The sequence below is a fragment of the Talpa occidentalis genome, unplaced genomic scaffold (genome assembly GCF_014898055.3).
Source record: "Talpa occidentalis isolate TD23 unplaced genomic scaffold, MPIMG_talOcc4v2.1 talOcc4.13, whole genome shotgun sequence".
In the NCBI taxonomy this organism is placed as follows: domain Eukaryota; kingdom Metazoa; phylum Chordata; class Mammalia; order Eulipotyphla; family Talpidae; genus Talpa; species Talpa occidentalis.
This window is the reverse complement of record NW_023601322.1, coordinates 25,013,721-25,037,104: the sequence shown is the minus strand read 5'-3', so window position 1 is coordinate 25,037,104 and position 23,384 is coordinate 25,013,721. Positions and strand designations below refer to the sequence as shown.

The 23,384-nt window shown below is 37.6% G+C and overlaps 1 long non-coding RNA gene across 1 annotated transcript in view; it reads right to left on the bottom strand.

Annotated features, from left to right (window-relative positions):
* Window positions 1-23,384, bottom strand: part of LOC129145592 (uncharacterized) — a 182,959-nt gene that overhangs the window by 62,181 nt on the left and 97,394 nt on the right. The window lies entirely within an intron of this gene.

Below are 23,384 nucleotides of genomic sequence, written 5' to 3'. Positions count from 1 at the left end.
GGGGAGGCAGCTTCCCTCAAGGCCACCTGCCTGCACCCATGCAGGTCTCTCTCAGCAAACCTGTCCCTTTCAGGGCAGCTCTTCCTGCCTGTGTCCATGCAAGCATCCTTTACTCTCTGTCCCTTTCCCTAATAAACTTGCTCTTTAAATATAACATCTCTCTGTCATGGAGAAATGAGCCATGTGCATCTGAAAGGGGAGCGCCAGTGAAATCTTTCCCAGAGTGAACCCAAGGACCCCACACTCCAAACCCACTGAGTCCAAAAAAACGACATCACAATGTATTTAGGAATATAGAAGATATGCACACTATTGTTAAATTTCTTTTTTACTTTGCCTCTTATTAATCTGCTACTTATTTTGTTATTGGCTAGCCTGGAAGCACTGAGATGGTATAGGATACGTTCCTTTGAACCCCAACAACTTATACCCCTATGGCCATCATTCATATATTAAAATCAGTCTTGTATAATTTTCCCTTTTTAAGCAGACCTAGTGAGTTTAACTAACAGAAGTGGGATATTCATCAAATTAATTCATATTTTAAGATCCCATGGGTTCTCTATTTGGCTGCTAACTAATCAAAGTTTGGGGTGTGTGTGTGTGTGTGTGTGTGTGTGTGTGTGTTTTGTGATAAGGCTCAGCCACCTCCTATTTGGAGGTTTGAGAAATTGAAAATTAGTTGCTGTTTTGGATTTACAGTAATCATTTGGGCAGGTTGTCAATATCAATTTCCAGCCTACATGACTCTTCCATACCACTCTAGGAAATAGGTCAAAACACTCCTTGGATAGAAAATTGGGCAAATAAACCAGTGGTGGCAAAAATAAAATAAAACAGACCCTAAATCAGTTTTAGGTGGAATTGAGTCATAGGGTAAGCAGACAGCTTCTAGGGTCAGAATAAAATAGGAAAAGCCTCAGAGGAATAAGGAAGTCTCCAAAGATAAGGGCAACAAATTCCAAAAGGGACTAATCAAACAGCCCCTGGACTAGGGGTAACAGGACATTCCACACAAGAAAAATAAAGAAAAAGGACCCTAATGTTAGGGGGAAAAGGATGTCCTGAGCTAATTCCATACAGGCTTTGTGGACTCCACCCCCACCCCAGGCCAAAGCCATCAAGACATTGGGAAAGACAAATCCCATCACCACCAAAGGGAAGGTGGCTGGGACCTGAGGGTGGGGTTAAGCAGCCAGGTTTGGTATAAAACCAGACACGTGAGCCTTGGGGGTGCCCCTTTTGGCTCTCCGCCAGCTTGTGTCTCTCAGCCAGTTCTCAGAGTGCCATTGGGTTTCCAGGTCGGCGGATCGGGTATGACACATTTAAGACTTTATTTCCCTATTTTCTCCCTGAGTTGTACATTTCCTCATTTCCCCTTCCCTTGTAAATAAACTTTTTATTAACCTTCTGTGTGTGCCTGTAGTGGAGTATTAATAAGTCCCTTTTAAGCGTGCCGGTGAGGACCCACAGCCAGGCAACCCGTTTTATATCAGGGCTGCCCTATAACACTAAGATAAGGGGTTGAGACGCAAGCTGTAATTCTGGCACAGGGAGATTAAGGCAGAGAGAGTAAGACCACCCAGAACTAACCAAGCACAAAGAGACTGGCGGGGGCTTTTGAATAATCAGGGAAAGTAGGTGTCTATTCCTTGGAGCATGGCTTCACTTTGCTTCCTTACCCCTCCTTGGCCTGGTTCCACCGACCTGGGAGTCCCACTTTATTTCTGTTCCATTTCTCTTTAATAACTTTTCCTTATATCTATTTCTCTAAACAAATCTGCCTCTTCTCTCTTGCTTGCCTGAGAGTCAGTAAACTTCTTGCTCTAGCTCATTGGACACCAACCTGCTGGTCTAGTGGCTGGACTCAGCACTGCCACTGGCAGCCTGGTTTCCATTCCTGGCTGGGGAAGTAGGCCTGAAAAAGGGGTATTAGAATGGCTTAAGGAAAATAACAATTTTTCCAGGACCAGTTTGAAGATCGAGAAATATAGTCATATTTTGATAATATGTTACACACCCTGACCTACCAGGTATACTATACTTTCATCCCTGTGTAACTAGAGAATAGCTTATATGCCACTTCTTTAATTCCAACATTTTTCAGGAGGGCATAATTTTCCACCCCACAATATGCCTCTTTGGCATAAGGGTTATTTTCAGTTGATTATTTTAAGAAATAGGCAATAGAAGCTTTGGAAATAGAGAAGAGATAACTCTTTAGAAAGGGATATTTATGGTAACAAAGGCATATCCATCTGTAAGTGTGTCTCCTTGTAACAGAAGAGAAGGGTAACTACATTACAAGAAACTCTTACCAGTGGAAAAAAGAATTAAACATTATCTGCATAAGAAATCTTACTTTTGTTTATAGTACTTTTCCTGACCTGCATTATACTTTTTTCCCTTTTGCCTTTAGCCAAAGAACTTATTTAAGCCTGAAATCTAAGCTACCTCTGAGAATTACTCATTTTTCTCTGGGTAGTTTCCCTTGCGTACATGAGATATACATATGTTAATAAATTTCAGTTTCTTTTTTTTTTTTTCTTGTTAACCTTTCTTTTGTTACAGGGTTCCATTAAGAGAAGGGAGAACATTATAATGAAAATTGCTTTGTCCCTCCCCTACAATTTGATGAAGATAGTTAGCCGAGAGACATGGGAAGCAGCTGCACTCGCTTCTTGGCCTTGTACTAGGATCAGGAACATGGGGAACATGCAAGGAAACACTTAAAAGACATGTGGGTGAGAGACCCATGGAGAGGATGACCATGCAGCCTTTGTCTTTATGTTTGATTTTGCTTGATAAAGAGAGCAGATGCAGGCCCCTCATAAACCAAGCATCAGGGAACCTGAGATAAGCTGAATCAGAGGTAAAGCTTAAAACAGTAAACAACTTCAGCAGATCCCCTCCAGCAGAAGAGACCCCCTCACGTACACCAAAACTTCCAGCAGTGGCCAACACTATAAAGGTCCGTGCTCGCATTTTGGGGCATGACTCTTTGTCTGCAGAGAGTTGTCACCTCATAGACTTTCAATAAAGCTTGCTTCAGTCTGATACCCTTGGTCTCCTCTTTCTTCTAACACTCTCTTCCTTCTAGATTTGTCTGGTCCCTTCTGCCCCTTCCCTTTGAGTCCCACCAGAGGGTGCCTTAGGCTTGTGGCAGGCTTTCAGTCTCAGTGCCCCTGCTTTGGGACAGCCTTGTTTGTCTGGGCATTTGCCCTCAAGGGATCAGTAGCTTTGGGTGCTTAATTGGAAACTTAACTATATTCTTTCTCTTCTCTTTATGGCACATTAAAGTTATTTTCTATTGAAAGTCTTACACACTAGAGTATTTTTTTTATATATATACAATGGCAGAGGTCATTTAGAGCAGGCAGGTTTGGGGGAACCAGGCTGCCCCTCATTCTGCCCCATAAATATTAGACCTCTCCCTCTCCCTCTATCCTGTTAGTTAGATTTTTTTTTCCTATTTGCTGCATCAAAGGCCTTTTTGTTTGCATTTGTGGTGGTGAGTGACCAGACCCAGAACTAGTGAGAGGTTCTGATACAGTGACAGTTTTTAGTCTCTTTACCTGGGAAAGTAATGATATTTTTATGATCTTCAAGAGCACAAAATGTGGCTTTAGAAAACCTGCAGACCAGTTACATTTCAACTCTATTGAACAGAAGCTAAAAGAGGGAATTAGAGTGATCTGTGATATAGTGAGAGAGTATTGCACTGTGCATGAGGGCAGTGGGAGTTTTAAGATACAGGGACGGGTTATAGGGAGGAGCTTGAGTTAGGCTGGTTGCTTCCCCAAAGCCAGGTAGATTTGGATTAAAGGGAAAATTGGGAAGAACATCTTAATTCTGTAGGTTGCTTTGGGCAAAGTGGTGTTTGTGAATTGCTCTTCTACTTATACCATTCTCAGAACAGAGTTAGTTCATTTTGGGAATGAGTCTGACCAGAGTAGAATAAGTGTACATATTTTTTATATAAGGCAACAGAATAAAGGCTGCGCTCCCTTCTTTCTCTCTACCTGGCATTGGATAGTACTATGCTTATTTGAACTTCAAGTCACCTATAACCAAAAAGAAAAGAAAGGAAAAAAATCTTAATCAACTGTTACAAAAATAAGTTTTCTAAATGAAGTACTTAACCAAATATCAAAACTGGATTTCTAATATAAAAATCTATGAATATTTAACAGAAACCCTTAGCTCTCATGTATTCATGTATATTTCCATATACAATTTAAGCAACTAGGTTCTGGAGCACTGAAGAGAAAAAGACCTAATTAGCAGTCATCTAAATTGGAGAAGAAATGTAAAGGAAAATCTAAATAATTCTAGGATCACATTACCTTTGAGGAATAAATTGAAACACAGTTTAAAAATAGTCAATTTATAAATATGATGCTATGAAATACTTAAGTTAGAGAACATTACAGGAAAGCAAAATGAATTTACCTGCAATACAAGTACTGTGTTTTATGCTGTGTTTTTCTCATTTTGAGAAACTTTTGGAAACCCATGAAGTCTTGAAATCCAAGACACTGGAAACATATCAAATTAATGCTTAAAAAAAGGGATACAAAAGCAACACAATCAATCCTTCCTAATAATCCATCAATGATGTGAAGATCTGTTAAATGACTAATATAAATGTAAAAACCAGCATTCCTTTTTCTTGATTGATTTCACACTCATGTTTCTCCCCATAATCCATCTATTGACTTACCCTTAGATTTTTCATGGCACTAGGAAATACCTTTGTTATTATATCCCAAAGTTTGTCTTCCTCTAGAACTTTTGTCCTTCCCTAGGGCTACATTGTTCTCTAATCCCCCATTCTAATTTCTTTTTTTTTCTCTTTTCAGGGATTTTACAATGTTACAAAAACATGTAGTTTGGGACACAATGCCAACCACTAAGAAAACTTTAAACCTAAGCCAAAAGGAATTATTGAATCATCTGGCAGGGTTGGTTTAAAAAATTAAGTGTGTGTATGATAGACCTTATACTAAATGTCACACTAGAGGACCTCTTGTTGGTGTGTTCAACTCTCCAGTTCAGGGGAGAGGCAAAATATTACTTCCACACAGCCTTTTAAAACATATTGGAAGGGCCTCCCCGGTGGCGCAGTGGTAGAGCGCTGGGTTGCGAAGCTGCCCGCGGCCTCTGCGGTGCCGGTTCAATCCCCGGCTGCTCCCCGGCCACCGGAGGAGGGTCCCACATGGCGCGCAGACCTCTCCTGCCGCCCGCTGCTCCCCTCAGCAGTGTACTTCGGTCCTTCTGCCTGCTCTGCTCCCCGCTCTGGCTCTGGTGAATTCTCTCACCCTCCCGCACTTCTGACTGTACCCAGTGCATGTATAAACAAAACAAACAAGCAAACAAATAAATAAAGAAAAACATGCCTCTATTAAAAAAAAAAATTAAAAAAAAAATAAAACACATTGGAAGATCAATTTTAAGTAACTCAGAGTTTTAAATTATTGAACATAGATGGAATTTTTATTTTAAAATTAAGACAGATATCTTTCGAATACAACAACGTGACTGACAACGGTGGTAGCACAGCTAAGCTTCCGCTTGCACCTCCTCCATTACTTCTAATTCACACACTTTCTGGAATTTCTGTAACATTCAGAGAAAATCATGGCAGAAAGTTTCAAATTCTGTACATTCACCACTGGGGGGATGGACAATAAATACTGTACTTGAATAGACTCAAAGGAGAGAAGGGAAAAAAAAGTATATATATATATATACACACACACACACAAAAAAGTATATATATATATATATACACACACACACATACACACACACAGAGTATATATACAATATTGTATACATATGTGTGTATGCATGTATATGTGTGTGTGTGTATGTATGTATGTATTTGTGTTGGATAGTTTTGGAAGTGGGTCCAGGAAGTTCCACAGTGATTGTCACTAGAAATTGTCCTCCACAAATGATTAAATGATAGTCTTTTTCAGTAACTCAAATCATTAAAACAAAGTTCAGTCATCCAGTTTATTTAAATGAAAAGCAAATGAATATAAAAATATTTGTAGCCTATTTTGTTGCAATTTCCCCGCTGTTTCAACACTTGGGAATCTATGGTCACATTTTGATATTTACCTTCCTCAACTCTAATGGGCTTGGTCTTCTAGACCTTTAATCCTCTATAACACTGTTAGCCCAAAATTATAGGATTTCATTTGTAAAGGTAGTCACTAATTGTCTTGCACTTAAGAGATGGTCATTTTCAAGCATTCAGTTTAAAAAGTTTAAATGGGGCTTCCCTGATATCACAAGAGGCTAAGTCTCAGCACTATCAATCTATCAGCAGCGACTGCTGTATGAGTTTGATTCCCAGACCTTTCCTGTCTCACCCGCTATTCCCCTCTGCAGTGTATTTTAGTAGATCTGCTTGTTCTGCTCCCCACTCTGTCTCTGGTGAATCCTCTCACCGACTCCCCACATTTCTGGCCTATACCCTGGCTTATTTATGCATAAATAAAATAAATCTTGAATAAAAAAGTTGAAATGCATCTGAAGGTATTAATATTTAGATTTTCTAAGCATCAAATAATCTTTCCAATGTCAAAGATTCTGACAAATTTCAGTTGAAATTTCTAAATGTTGAGAATGATCAATTAGAGAAATCTGTTATAAGAAAAAACTCTCATGAATCAATTCAAACCAGAATAATAAAAAAAAAAAAAACTGTTTCACATAGGACATATGAGTTAAGCTAATGGACATACACCAAGAAATGAAATACAGCTAAACCACATTAAAAAAAAAGAAAATACAGAAATCAAGTGTAGTATTTGAGCATGGAAAACATCTTTGACTTTGATCTTTGCTGACCACTTTCCCTTACCCCAAACCATGAAATACTTTTGCTTAAACAATAAGTTTTGTTATTATTGTATCATATATACTCTTTGCATAAGAAGGAATCATCTGTAGAAATAAACAAGACTCTTCTGTCAGTTTGGGAGAACAAAGTGTTTGCAGGGCAGGATAGAAGGGCTCACTAGCACAGATGACAGAGTTATAGTCTATGAATTCCCCACAGCAAAACTAGACCAAAAAAGGATAGGAGGAGTGCTTAGCCCACCTGCAAAGGGACAGATTTATTCAGAAATACTTCTGCTCACCTTTGAAAGTACCTTTCTGTACTCAAATATTTCTTGTAAGTAGTCTCTCCCTTCCCAATCAATCCCCCTGTGCCTTTCCCTTTCTCTCTTTTTCCTGTCCTCTTTTCCCTCTTCATACTTCTCATCCTTATTTATCAGTTTTAAATGGAAGGAATGGAAAATGGAGAAAGAAAAACATTTTATGAGTATTATGATCTCAGCCTCATCAGATTTCAATTTACTTTGATTTAATTTAGAAATTAAGCTTTCTTCTAAGCTAGCCAGGAACTGACAAATGTGTTGGATATGATATCAGGAACTACAACTTCCCCCAGTGCTCATGGAGCTGCTTGGAATTCTATCTTATGACAGCATCATCCCCTGTTTACCTCTGAAGTCCATCTTTTCCTATTTATGTATGATGTCTCTAATCTCACAAGAGATTTCTCTCTGAGCATGACCCATCATGGGATGATAATCTATCACTTTGGTTTCTCAAAATTGAATATGACTGGAACTTTTGAAGTGCCTTTGTTCTATGATCTGTGATCTAAATGTGTGTTTGAGTGCCAGACATGGAAATTGGAGGTAATTATGTAACCATTTGACTACTCACCTGAGATCATGGTTAAAATTTTTTCTTAAGAGATACCTAGTCAGGGCCTCCTAGGTGACACAGGGATTAAAGTCTCAGCACTATCAAGCTATCACAAGCCATTGCAGCCTGGATTTGATCCCTGGCCAGGTAGCTAACCCACATGGCACAGCAGACCTTTCCTATCTATCTTGTCTGCTGCTCCACTCAGCAGTATATTTCAGTAGATCTGCCTGTTCTGCGCCCCTACCCTGTCTTTGGTGAATCCTCTAAACCCCCACACCTCTGACCTACACCCCAGATCTTGTATGCATAAGTAAATCTTTTAAAAAAAGGAGATACCTAGTCAAGGAATTTATTATGATTGGCCCACAAGAAATATCTACTTCACATTCCTATTTCCTTATTATATATTTGCCAGATAGCTATCTAGCCTATATTTGAATATTCCAAATAATGGGAAGTTCATTATCTTTGATGTAGTCTATTGCACTTGAAAATATTCAAATTATTCAAAAGTTCAGCTGAGCTGAAATCTACTTACTGGTAAATTTGATCTATATATCCTACTTACACCCTCTAGGGCAGTAAAATCTCATTATAAGTTAATATGACAGAATTTCACATATTTGAAAAAGCTGTTTTCCCCCAAGTCTTTCCCATCTAAAGTAAATATTTTAATTATCATTTCTTTGGACAAAAGTAAAAATACAGGTTGACCCACATTTTATGTATAAGGATATTGAGTGAAAGAATCATGTATAATTCAATGTACTCATAATCACAAAGAACTACAGTCTGATACAAATGCCTTGGTGCATTTGATGGTAGGAGCCCTGATAGCAAATCCTGACAGAGTCATGTGAAGGTAAAATAATTAATTTTTTTATCCATTTGGCATTGAAAAAACAAAGATAAGATGGTTAACTAAGTGGTTCAAGGTCTTCCGGATTTTAAGAAAGTGGTAAAATCAGATGGCACAACATCGCTAAGGAAAACCTTAACCTCTCCTAGGAGGGCTTTCACAACCTAGCTTGCTTCCCTAAGTTTCCCTTCCAATCTTATGCCTCCCTTGTCCTTCCCTCTCCTGTTCTCTATACTCAAGACAGAATACATTTATTTAAGAACCTATAATAGAACATATGTTCCCTTTGGGCTAAGCCATCACACATGATGCTGCCTCCTGGAATATTCCTCCATACAATCTTCACCTGAACAACTTCTACTCACATTTCAATTCCTCAGATCATCTCCTTCAGAAAATCTTGTTTGAATGCTTGGAACTAAGTTGAGTGTCTCTACTATGTTCTTTTCTTGCATCCTATAGTTCTCTCATGGAAGTACATATCCATCTTTTTCTTATTTACAGGTCATTTTTTTACAAAAAAAGATTTATTTATTTATGCATACAAGAGCTGGGGTACAGGCCAGAGATGCAGGGGATGAAAGGATTCACCAGAGACAGAATGGAGAATAGAACAGGCAGACTGACTGAAATACACTGCTGACGGGAGCAGTGGGCGAGACAGGAGATGTCTGCTTCGCCATGTGGGTTTCTCTCTGGCTGGCCAGGGACTGAACTTGTGCTGCAGAGGCTGCATTTTGCTTCATAGTGTGTGCTTAACCCCTTGCGCCACCAGGGAGGCCCCCTACAGGTCTGTTGTCTCCACTAAATATTAAGTTCTATGCAGGCTGGTTTCCAACTGTTTGTATACTAAGAACCTAATTATAATGTTTAGCATATAATAGTCATACAAAACTATCTATTTAATTAATTAATCAATCAATCCAAGGATCAAGAAGACATACCTGTTTCTTAAAGGCTTTCAGTGTGTGTGTGTGTGTGTGTGTGTGTGTGTGTGTCTGTGTGTGTGTTTTGGATAGGACTTTGACTCATAAGCAAAGTCATATATGCAACCAATCCAAATTATAAGAGAAGTATGAGCTTTACTATAATAGACAGCATTAGGTACATTATGTCAATAAATGCTTTAGATAGGCAGGAAGTGTAACAGTTGCGAGAAGTAAAATAATACCTCATTTGTCAGATGCCTTAATATTTAGTCATACTTTTGTTTGAAAAAGTTAATATATCTCCAACAATAACCCCTTCACTAACATTTCCAGAGCAGAGAACAAATGGCTTATGGGTCTCACTATTAGGGCTGTCTTCATGCTGGCCCTGAGCTATTGCTTCTCTCCAGCTGAAATAAGACTAAGCACTTCTCTCCTCATGGCACCTCTACCTCACTGTTTACTAGTCAAAGTCTAGTCATACAGGAAGTACCTCTCTTTCTCTACTTGATCAAAGCAGTATGAAAGAGTCCTGGAGCAATTTAAATTTCTGATTTCTGAGCATTCTATTCAAAGGATGAAGAAAGCAAATTCAGGTGTTTCCCTCCAGGCACCCTTCCCACTGGAATAAACTGCCACCTTCCCCAATATTAAGCATGACTTGATATCCACAGCCCCTTGATTCATCCATTTCCTGGGTACCGCCTGGGACTCCACTTGAAGATGGACATTCTTCGGAAGTGTTTTGACAGATGAAAAAATTCTATGACTAAATTGGTTTTCCTAATATTTGACATTGCATTATAATCTGCTATATATTTTTTTCCAAAATAAGATGCAAGCAAAGATTCATGAATCATCTAGACCAAGCCAACAGTTATGCCAAGCTGACTCTGGGAAAGTTCACTTGCATTTCTGGCAAAGAGTGTGTCTATAATGGAATCCTCAATAACTAAATCAACATTTCCAGTCAGCAAATGTTAACACCCACATCTTACTTTTTCCACCCTGTCTGAGCCCCCAGAGTGGGAGATAAAGGAGGCAGGCTGTATGGCTGTTTCAGTGTTAAACTACTCTGCTCTATCCACTGTTCTTTGCTGGTTTGCCATGGCATTGAGGGAACTTCCTATGTGTGAAAACCACTGAGGTTCTGACAGGAGGGTCCATATGGTGGGACTGGTTCAATCCTTCTACATAACCAAATAGTAGCTTTTCTATCAGCATCCTTGCCTTCTTAATAAAACCATCCTTTTTTGGCTCTTGGTCAAAAATGTCTTCCCATATCACTTGCTCTTCCTGGCTTGCCCCAATAGGGATGTCACCTATTCTTAGCATCCTCAATCTTTTGACCAGTTGTAATACTATCCCCCAAATGCCATTGCTAACTATTTTTGGGTATCTGGTATTCACCTCTCTTTCTCTCTGATGAGAAAATACCTTGCCTTCCTCAAATATTGCTTTGTTATAACTCTACCTTTAGTTTGTCACTATTAGTTTTACCTGTGTTTTCCTTCTCAGTATATTTGGGTGACTGATGTCTGATTTAGACATCATTCAAATAAATTTCATTGAGAACAACTGCCCCTTCTACACATAAGACCTGTTGTCAGGCATTCATCACTAGTGGTTTTTTTAAAATTTTATGATTGTTTTCTCTTTCAAAAACAACTTAGCTTTCAAAAACTTTTTTCTTATTTTACAAGTCCATTCATATTATAACTGAGAAAAGCTGTAGATGGAAACTTATAAGGGTTCTTGATAGCAGGCAAATCATTGAATATAATTTTTCACATGGAATTTGTTAAATATACTCATACATACACAACATCTTGGTTCCTAATGCTTAACATTGCATATCTATCCTGTACTTATAATCAAGAAAATTGTCCTAAAAAAAGCACTGAGGAAACAACTCCAAAGTACAGGATAGAGTCCTATTCTTCCCCAAATCCTTTTATTATTTGTTCATCTTAACTACTTCTAGCTTGAACTTTGATGATATATGAAGATGTAAAAATTTCTATAGTTAACAGTTGCACTCATTAACTCCCATCTCCTCTACTCTCTATCTATCTATTGATTGATTAATCACCTGCATCACACATTTTTGTACAGACCACTGGGTATGTGGTAAAGTCTCACTGTGAGTGAGATACTTCCGTTCTGTAGAAAGAGTGTAATTGACCCATATGATTTGGGTGACCACCCATCAGATGGGAAGCCTCTGAATTTCCTTTCTTTGCTAAATTCCAAATACCAAGAACTGAAACTGTTAGCAACTCTTAGCAAATGACAAGAAAAGATCAGTAATAACAGTCTGAAGCTACCACAAGCTCATCCCATCTGACACATATCTATTATTAGATAAATCCCCTGATTAGTAAAAGTGTGTGATTGTTACTTTGTGTTTTAATAAACTCATAAGAACAATTAAACATATGTGGCTTCAATAGAGAAAGTTGAGAGATAACGAAGACCTGGAATTTATGTTTTCGTTGGTCTAATACTGAGATAAGAGAGGGTGTTTTGTCTGGGAAGTAGTAGAGATCATATCTAACTTGTTGAACTAGATAACAGCTTATTTGAGTTTTATTTCTTTAATTAACTTTAATTTTTTTTTTTTTTTGCATAGAAAAACTGGTGTATTAGCCAGAGGTGATGGGTTTGGGTGGAGGGGTGAGAAGATTCACCAGAGACAGTGAAGAGCAGAACAAGTGGAGTTACTGAAATACATTGCTAAGGGAGGCAGCAGAAAAGACAGGAGAGGTCTGCTGCACCATATGTGGCATAGTTCCTTGGCCAGGGATCAAAATCAGGCTATAGTGACTTTAGCACTAATACTTAACCCCTAGCCACCAAGGAGGCCCCTTACTTGTGGTTTTAGCTTTAACCCAGCTAAGAAGATATATATCCCTCAATATAATGACATTTCAAATTAGTTATTTTGTGTTCCTCTCCTTTCCTACTGCCAGATATCTTAATGCCACCATATTACAATTTTAACTCTTTAGTACAGGAGAATCTTAATTTTATCTAATATTGATTTTTTTGCATATTCAAGTTCCCTCCAACAATGCAGAAATAATAAAAAACTATAAATTTGGGGACTATTAAACTTGTCCTATATAGCAAATATGAACTAGTCTCGGAACATTTTGAAGATCAATCTGTATCCACTGATCTCATATAATGTTATATATCTTGCCATGTCAAAATAGCATTATTATCAAAAAGTAATATCTATCCTGGAAGTATAAGGACTGTGACTATTCTGTTAATATGTCTTAAGACATCTGTTTGAATTAAGAGTTGCCAATATGGAGAGAAGAAACTATTCCCAGAAATTCACAGTCCAGGGTTTAGTTCTATATCCTCTCCCCTGGGCAACTCATTTATCTATTTTAGGTCTCAGTTTCATTATGAAAAATAAGGGACTTCATATATTTATACTAGGTTTTATATACATCTGAAGTTATGTGATGCTATGATTTTTTTTTTGGTCAAAGAGACTTCCTATTTTTTATGACAAATGAGATCACAATCTTCAAAAAGTTGCTGAGGACAGCCTTTTAATTTCAATTTTGAAAGCAATATAATTGAAGTCCAGCAAATAGTGTTGACTCACGTAAGTCACACAGCTGCTTTAGCACCATGACCACATTTAAGAAGATTTCTGGATTTTACTGACATTAATATGCAAACATACAAAAGGCAGGTCGAGACAATGGGAAAATGGCAAATAATTTAACTGCAGCAATGATCATTTTTGTTTGTTTTCCATCTGAAAAATCAAGGTCATAATATCACTCCAGCTGTTTTCCCATGTTAATGTTAGATCCAAATGACTCGATATACAGTAAAGAAGTATGAAAGCTGAAAAATGTTATTCAAATATATTAACCCAACTGCATACTGATGGTGAAAGCACCAACATCAATTTTAACTGAGATGTTTTATTTGACTCTATACATTCATCATTATAACTAATTTCTTTCCTATATATAAAAATCAGATTATATACATACATACAAATATGTATACTATGCATTTATATTATATATGACTATATAAGTTTCACTTGAAGTTTTTTGGTAAAATTAAAACTCAGATTCATTAACTCATTCAGCATATATTTATTCAGCACCCACTATCTGTCAGGGGCTACTTAGGGTATTAAAAACATAGAAGTAAATAGTCCAGGCAAGCTTCTTGTGCCATGAAATATGTAATTTAGGGAGGATCAAGAATAATAGCAGTTAGTAATAATTTCTTTCAAGAAAAAAAAAAACAATGGGGTAGTTAAGGTATAATGGCTGAGGTTTTAAGTGCAGTGAAATTGGGGGAGAAGCACAATTCAGGCAAAAGGAAGGTGCATTGCAAACTATCTAAGAAAATAAAGACTGTGTATTGTGAAAGAAATTAAGTAGAATGTGAACTGAGGAGAAATTGTTGGATTTAATCATATGGGGGTAATTGGCAATCTTGACAAGTATAGTTTAGTGAAATTTTTCACTAAGCTATACTTGTCAAGATTGCCAAATTGGCTTGGAGAAATTTGAAGAGTTACTCCAAGACAAGGAAACAGGTTATATGGATAGACATTTATTTGCTATTATTTTGGAAGAATGCATTGCATTGTACTAAATATATAGTGATTAGTAATCAGGTTGATATAGACATCTAAAAAATAATAAACAAGTAAACTTAACCTACCAGGAAAAGGGACAAACTTTCAGGAATAAGATAAATATACTAGGTGAATTATATACAGTGTGATAGCTACAGTTAACACTGTATGATATACAGGAAAGAGAGTAAATACTGAGCATTCACAAGATTATTTCTTCCTATTTCCTTTTCTTTTTTTCTTCTCTGTATTATATCTATATGAGAAGATGAATATTAGCTAAACCTAGTATAGTAACCATTTCTCAATATATGTAAATCAAACCATCATGAGCTTTATACCTTAAACTTACACAGTGACGTACATCAATTATTTCTCAATAAAACTAAAAAAAAAATTACTATAATGATTATAAAAACAAAGAAATGAGTTATGTCCTTAATTCTTCTCCATTTAATAGCTATATCAATATGCCAAGTAACTCATTTTATTGGTGTATCTATATTGTTTAAAATCTAACAAACAACTAACATAAAAGAAAAAGCAAAATGATAAAGGGTGACATAAAATGAAAATACTATTAAAATATTCATGCAAACAAAAGCTACAGGCAATTAACACAAATGTTTGTTCTGAACATTCTAGAATTAGACAAAGGGGGAAATTCTGTGGGATATATATCATGCTGTGGTTTAAAAAAAAAAGATTATTTTTTTCCTGAGTTTATCCTTGCCCTAAACTCAGAACATATGAAAAGAACAAATGTGGAGATCTTATTGCGATGGTCTCAGGGGTCTTCATGAACCTATCCCTTAACAATAGAATGCCCGAGTGATGTGGTTAAATTATCTTTATAAAGAAGCTGGGGAGTCTTTGAGAAGGGTGTCCATGATGAGGTAATAATAGGATAAAGTGATTTTTGATACGCATCATCATGAGAACAGCTTAGTTTAATAGACAGGTAGAAACAAAACGGAGAAATTTATTTATTTATTTATTTATTTTAGAACATATATTCTTTTTTCAATTTTTTATAATTTTATTTTTTATTCCCTATACAATTGCAACCCCCTTATTTTGACCCCAATCCCTCCTTTCCCCGCCCCCCATCCCCCATAGAGTGTCTCTGGTTCATAGTTGTTTGTTGATTTTGATTTTTTTTTATTTTTTCTTTCTTATAGTTATTCTTTTTCTTGGTCTCTTATTTAAGTTTTCTAGATCCCTGCTATGAGTGAGACTATCTGGTATTTTTCTTTTTCTTTCTGGCTTATTTTGCTGAGCATGATCCCTTCCAGCTCCATCCATGTTGCTGCAAATTGCTTGTGTTTATCTTTTTTGAATGCTGAGTAATATTCCATAGTGTATATGTACCACATCTACTTGATCCAATCATCTATTTTGGGGCATTTGGGCTGTTTCCAAAGCTTAGCTATTGTAAACAGTGCTGCTGTAAACATAGGGGTGCAGGTGCTCTTTGGAATTGATGTTTCTGTGTCCTTTGGGTAAATACCTAGGAGTGGGATTGCTGGATCATATGGAAGTTCTATGTTTAGTAGGTCAAGAAATCTCCACACAGCTCTAAATTGGAGAAATTTATAGGAAGCAATGGTTCTACAATTTGTTGATGGCTTGCTGATGGAAGAGTTCAAGTATATTGGATTGCAGAATTGGAATCCAAGGAAATCTGACTATACAGAGGTAAAATTTAATGGGTATTATAATGCCAATTCCTAAAACTTTGAACCAATATATAGATACACAAAGCTAGGACTAGTTAGAGATGGGGTGGAGTAATATATAGCATTAGGGAATAAACTCGGTAAGAAGTGTCAAAATGTTAAATATGAAACATCTCCCAAATCACAAGTCAAAAAAGGTTTGGATAACAACCCTATAATAGTAAATAATGAATAATAATCCTATTTTATTCTTTATTTATCTGACTTTTATTTGCATGTGTAATGTAATTCTGAGTCCTAATTTTTTAAAGATTTATTTATTTATGCATAAAAGAACTGGGGTGTAAGCCAGAGGTGTGGGGGGTGAGAGGGAGTGGGGAGCAGAACAGGCAGATCTACTGAAATCCGCTGCTGACGGGAGGAGTGGATGAGACAGTAGAGGTCTGCTGTACCACATGGGTTTCGATCCCTGGCCGGCCTGGGATTGAACTCATGCTACACAGGCTGCCAATTGCTCCATAGCGCTGTCTTTAACCCCTGTGCCACCAGGGAGGCCCCCTGAGCCCTAAATATTAAAAGAAATAAACTAGGACTTGTCCAAATGATGGTTGTTGGAAGAAATTGAACTCATGACTTAGGATATTCACTAAATGACAAGGAAATGTTTAACTTGGAATAAGGAAGAATTAGTATACTATTGTGCGTTATCAAGATTAGTTTGCTTCAAAGAGTTGAGAAAAATTTAGTTACTACCTTTGACCACAAGAAGTCTGGTGCATAGAAGATAAAGAGATTAATTCTAGCTCTGAATGAGGAAACTAGTCAAAGGTATACCGGCAGACAGATTGCTTTTAGAAATGGGGGATCTTTTTCCCACAGGTCCTGAATATATGGTAGAGTAGAAAAAAAAGTGGTTAGACTAGAAAACCAAATCAATCTTTATTGTTTTCATCAAATGTAGATTAACTATTTTTTTTCCAAGAGAAAAAAAAATCCATACAGGAAGAAAGTGAAACCTCAGGAATCTCTAAGCAGAATTTAAAGATGTTTTATCAGAAACTTATATTCCTACAACCTCCCAAAGGGAGGCGATTTTAATTTCTACCATCAAATTCTGGCATTTTATCCTAAAAAGCAGGATATGTGAGCATCAAAATACTCACCAATACCGATGATATCCTTTAAGCAAAACAGTTCGTAAAATCACTTTGGTTTATTCCTGATGAAATATACCAAACTGAGTAAAGAAAGATTATTATCCATTTTTGGACAGTACACATTGCATTTGCTACCCCTGCTTTGATCACCTGGCGGTACTGTTCTTTCATTTCTCTCCCAGCAAGCCTGGCTTTCTGTAGGGCAACTGTTGGGTAGTACAGCAGCTGATCTCAGCTCTCAGAGGGTTCATGCTGAGCAGCTGGTAGGATTTTGCTTTAAACTTGTTTGCACAGAGCTGCTGTGTACAGCTGTTTACCCCATCAAGTTTATCTCCCAAACACAGCACAATATAATTTATTTTTATAGGGAATTCTTCATAATAGGGGATTGCAAATGGCTTCTCAGGGAGAGTCAATCATAGAATAAAGAGGAACAGAAGGATTGAAGGGGAGTTGTAAAGTGAGAAAGTGACACAGGAGAGGTGAGTATTCCAGGAAAGTGAGAATTCCAGCAGGCAAAAGGAAATACTGCAGGGGGAAAAAATGGGAAAGGTGATGCATGGTGGTGTGAAAGAGTGAGTCAAAGTGGCAGAGACCCAGGCATCAGAGGAGGGAGGGTAATGAGAAGCACCTGTGAAAAATTCTCAACTCTATATTCCCATTTGTTTACCTTAGGGCTGCATCGACCAGTACCAAGTGAAGAATAGACCCAAATTTCTAGATAGTAGACAATGTTTTGTTTATCAAATGCATTTCATCATGTAATTGACAGGAATGCTTGTTAAAATACACAAATGCTGACTTGCATCCCAAATCTACTGTGATAGAGTATTTAATTGAGAGACCTAGAAGACTCTATTTTGAACAATCATTCTGCGATTCATAAGAACTGTCCAATATGAGAAACAGTGGTTGAGGAATGTGTTTGGTTGCAAGTAACAGAATAGCTACCTGGCAATAGCTTAAGCCTAAAAGCATTTATTAATTTTATTAAAGGAATCTGGAAGCAGTTAGTCACTGACATTTAGTACCATAGTTTATAAATGTCATTAGGGACCCAGCCTTTTAATAGTGTCCTATAAAACCTACATTTCCCTGATTAGTACTCTGGTTCCAAGCCACAAATTTGTGAATGCATTATAGCTTATTGATAATCGAGATTTCCGACTCCAGTGTGAGATTAATTAAGTCACATGCTTGAAAGTAAGACTGGATTTTTTTTTAACAAATAAGTATGAATTTTTCAAAACTTTGAATGAACTGACACTATGTTATGGTTACCCAGGGAAGGTAAAACCAATCAACCTCTATTTTATTTTATTTTATTTCCATTATCAACAACTGAAAGAATTATCTTCAAATGAAAAAGAGTAGCATAGACTTGATTAAGAGAAAATTGAAACTCAGAAACTTTAGAAGGGGGTTAGGATGATTGCTCTAAATAATTTCAAACTTCCAAGATATAGTAGATTATATCATAGGAAAATAGAGAAATCTATAAACAATCAAGGTAAAGTATGTTGAGGGGAAAAAGAGAGAATTAATAGCAGAAATAGAAAAATAGTCCATTAAATAAAATCTTCTTGGAGCTTAGTATTTATCATTCTTCCACTGAAAAAATATTGACCTAAACATCTAAGGGAGATTAAGATAAAGATGGCACAAAAGGACTTAGTAGAAAATGGTGCTTATAAGGAATCAGGGTGAGTTCTTTATGAAGATTTTACATTCTTTCACCAGCATTTGTGATAGGATCTAGACATGCTTGGAGAAGATGCAGCTAAAGTAAGTCATGGAAGAGCATGGAAAAGGCAACCAAGAAATAGCTCTTTAAAAAAAAAAAATGACCAAGAACTAAATGTTTATTTTCTTAGGTATTTGATTTTTTTTTAAAAAAAGAGTTAACCTGTTTCATCTGTATATAACTAATTAATAGAGCTACATTCTCTTTAAATATTATGAATTCATTAATTCATAATTTATTATTCCTCAATTGTTTAGCTTTGCTACAAATTTTAAAGCACTCCTTATAGAAATCTTTTGTCTTCTAATCTATCCGACATATGAACTCCAGATTTTAGAATCATTATAAAGTATGGCCTCTGAGTGAGTGGGGTACTTGTGCCATGAACTTGGGCAAGGGTGTGTCTTTTGTAGGATCTTAAAATTCTCATTTACTTTTTCCTAAAATGGGTGATACTTTCCCAGGGAGCAGATTATATTTGAAAATATTCATTGCATTACCCTTGAAAATGTTTCCATAATAATCTGTAATCTGATTGATTGTTGAAAATTATAAGTCTTTTTTTTTTTTTATAGATTTATTTATTTATACATACAAGCACTGGGTACAGTCAGAAGCATGGGAGGGGGAGAGAATTCACCAGAGCCAGAGTGGGGAGCAGAGCAGGCAGAAGGACCAAAGTACACTGCTGAGGGAGCAGCGGGCGGCAGGGGAGGTCTGCGCGCCACGTGGGACCCTCCGCCCGTGGCAGGGGAGCAGCCGGGGATCGAACCGGCACTGCAGAGGCTGCGGGCAGCTTTGCAACCCAGCGCTCAACCACTGCGCCACCGGGAGGCCCTGAAAATTATAAGTCTTGTTCTGACAGGACTTTGTCTTAAAATAGCAAAAGTCTGAAATGTACAAAAACACAATTTTTATTTTATTTTATTTTATTTTAAACACAAAATTTTATTTTATTTTTTTTTTAAAGATTTATTTATTTATTTATTTATTTATTCAAGCACTGTGTACAGTCAGAAGCATGGGAGGGTGAGAGAATTCACCAGAGCCAGAGCGGGGAGCAGAGCAGGCAGAAGGACCGAAGTACACTGCTGAGGGGAGCAGCGGGCAGCAGGAGAGGTCTGCACGCCATGTGGGACCCTCGTCCGGTGGCCGGGGAGCGGGGATCGAACCGGTGCCTCAGAGGCCGCGGGTAGCTTCGCAACCCAGCGCTCAACCGCTGCACCACCGGGGAGGCCCCAAAAACACAAATTTTAAATTAACTATTTATTTTAAATCAAATTTATCAAATATTTTATATATGCACATTTTTAAATGTTTCTATTTCTTTTTTTTTAGATTTGATTTTTTTATTTATACAATAGCTGGGGTACAGGCCAGAGGCACAGGAGGGTGAGAGGATTCACCAGAGACAGAGCGGGGAGCAGAACAGGCAGAGAGACCAAAAGCACTGCTGAGGTGAGCAGTGGGCGAGACAGGAGAGGTCCGCCATGCCATATGGGAACCTCCCTGGACAGCCAGGAATCGGACCCAGCACTGCAGAGGCTTCGGACAGCTTCACAGCGCTGTGCTCAACCCGCTGCGCCACTGAGGAGGCTTACATACATAATTTTACTGGGAGAGTACTTAGATGTATGCATTGGTATGTATAGGTATGTGTAGGAGAGCAAGTGAGATTAAAAGATAGATGGATATTATTTATCTTTGCTCAGTATCAGCTCGGTTATCTTTAAAACAATTAGGCAGCTATTATTTTAATTAGGTGAATGATGAATTAATTACCTTTTTTTTACTCTTTTAATAGGAAGCAGTTATATTCTATTTCATGAAAGCTTGTAAAGGACTAAATTGGTTATGACAAAGTACTCCTACTTTAATTCAGGAGTCCATTAATAAAGCATGTATGTCATTTAAAGAATAGTGGGGGGCCTCCCCTGGTGGCGCAGCAGTTGAGCGCTGGACTGCAAAGCTGCCCGCAGCCTCTGCAGCACTGGTTCGATCCCTGGCCACCAGTGAGCGTGCCACATGGTGTGCAGACCTCTCCTGCCACGCCCGCTGCTCCCCTCAGCAGTGTATTTCGTCAGTCGCCTGTTCTGTTTCCCGCTCTGGCTCTGGTAAATTCTCTCACCCTCCCGCGCTTCTAACTGTACACAGTGTTTGTATAAATAAATAAATAATAAATCTTTAAAAAAAAAAAAAAGAATAGTGGGATATACGGTAAAACTTAAAGAAGGACAATGAAGCTTAGTATGAATGTACCATCCAAAGTCTAACATTGGTACTATTTGCATGTATTTTCTTCTGTTCTTTCTGCAATGACTATAAAACTAATGAGTTTATGCCACCGATGCTATTTTATCATTTGCTTATGTTTTTACTTCTTTTTTCTAAATTTTAGGGTAGCCAGTTTTTCTGGAAAAATATTAAACAAGGACATCTGGGCACCAGTTGTTTGCTCTCCTTTAGTGGGTGATGCCTTGCTGACACTGAGTCCAGAGCAAAACCAATAGGGCCGTAGATGTTGAATATTACCCTAAATAGAAGGTATAAATTATGAATCTAAGTGCTTCTGGAATTGGACAGAAACCGGGGTACTATAAGTTAGTGGAAAAGCAAGAATCCAGCCTTTGGATCATCATCAGCAGAACCTCCCTGGGAGGAGAATGCCTTCGGCAGTGAGTTTCCTTGTAGGGAAACCAAAGACAGGAGTAAACTGCACTAAGGCATGTGAGCCTCTCCTCTGTGCTGTCACCTCACTGTCCTTCAATCCTGCATCCTTGGGCAAATAGATTACAGCCTTAGGGCAAGCATAGACATTTCTCAATTCTGCAACCCATATGCAGAGCTGCGGAGCGTACCGTGAACATGGATTTCTGAATGTGCTTATGTGTTTGCCTTGTTGAAGAGATGCATACTACTGCTAGATAGTCATGCCATTTTCAGGTTTTCTTTATTACAAATAATTCTGTGTGAAACCTTCTTGTACATATATTTATGTATCTGCAGGGTGCATGCTTATGTTTGCAATTGATTTTAAATTTTAAAATGAGGCATGCTCATTTTAAATTTTGATACACACTTTATATTTAATTTGTACACTATCTTGAAATAACACAGGTTGCAAAATCCTTAAAAGAAGATGTGCCTTTTGGTATTGCACTATTTAAGTGGTATATAGTTAACAAAGTCACATTTAATAAAACTTAGATGAACAAGCTGAAATCTTCCACATTATTATTATTCACCATGAAAGTCCACCATTTATTTGCATTTTAAGTGCATGTGTGACACATCTCTAAGCCCAATTAATCAGCTGGCATCTTTGGTTAATGTTGATTTTAGTTAAAATGTGAAATTCTCTCATAATAGCACATAGGCAGACAAATAGAGAAACATGTTTAGTGCCATGCAAATTAATGCAAGGTCAAAGGCAAGACCCACAAAATAATTAAACCAGGTTAAGGGAGCCATGCTTTGGGAGACTAAGAATTTTAATTAAAACTGTTATTGAGTTCAAATGAGGGGGTTCTGTCTGTAATTAGTGAGTAATATCTTTCTGCATTAATCAACGTCACCAAAAACTGCCTAAATTAACACTTTGCTTTTCCTATATTGCTTCAGGTTTGTGGGGTTAGTGGGGAGTAAGTTATATAAAAAAGTAATTAAGATTAGAAGGACACTTTTAAAATCTTGCTTTTCTACCTGATTTAATCTCAGGCACCATACTTGACAGTAGTGAATTAACACATATTTATTGAATACTGACTACAAAAGAGTCAGCGGAAGAACTACAAAGGCAGTTCAGCTGCCACTTACAAAGGACACATGAAGTGTTAGGCACCAAATTAAGCACTTTAGAACCATCGTCTTCTTTTCTCCTTTCACAAAAATCTTTTTTATATTTGAAAACACCTTTAAAAAAAAAAAAGAAAGAAAGAAAGAAAGAAAGAAATGAGTGATTTACCCAAGGCTTTAGCAGAAAGTTTCAGTGGACAATAGGAAAGTGAGATTGGGAACCTGGCTTGGTTTTGCATTGATCATGGGCTCTGTCAGGACATGCTGGTTTGTCCCAACCAGTCATGGATGAGAGGGAGGCCTGACCGTCCCTCCCATCTGGTGCTCAAGTTCAGATCAGAGGATGCCGCTGAGAGCAAGTGCATCTGAGAGCAGGAGAGGACTGAGGTGAGTGCTCCCAGATGAAGCCTACATTTATTAGACAAAAGCACACATCACTTGGGGAACATTGAGTAATAGGTGGGGGAGAGATCTGGAAACTGGTCTTCACAGACACCCCATGGAAATGTGAGGCCAAGAAAGTGAAAGTGGTCTCTAAACAATTTGGATTCAAACTCAAGTCTCCTGCACTGCTGGTAGGAGTGCAAACAGGTCCAACCACTATGGAAAGCTGTCTGGAGATTCCTCAACCTGCTAAAGATGGAGCTTCCATATGATCCAGCAATTCCATTCCTAGGTATTTACCCAAAGGACAAATAAACATTAATTCAAAAGGGTACCTGCACCCCTATGTTTATAGCAGCACTATTTACAATAGCTAAACTATGGAAACAACCCAAATGCCTAAAAATAGATGACTGGATCAAGTAGATGTGGTACATATACACAATGGAATATTACTCAGCAATCAAAAAAGA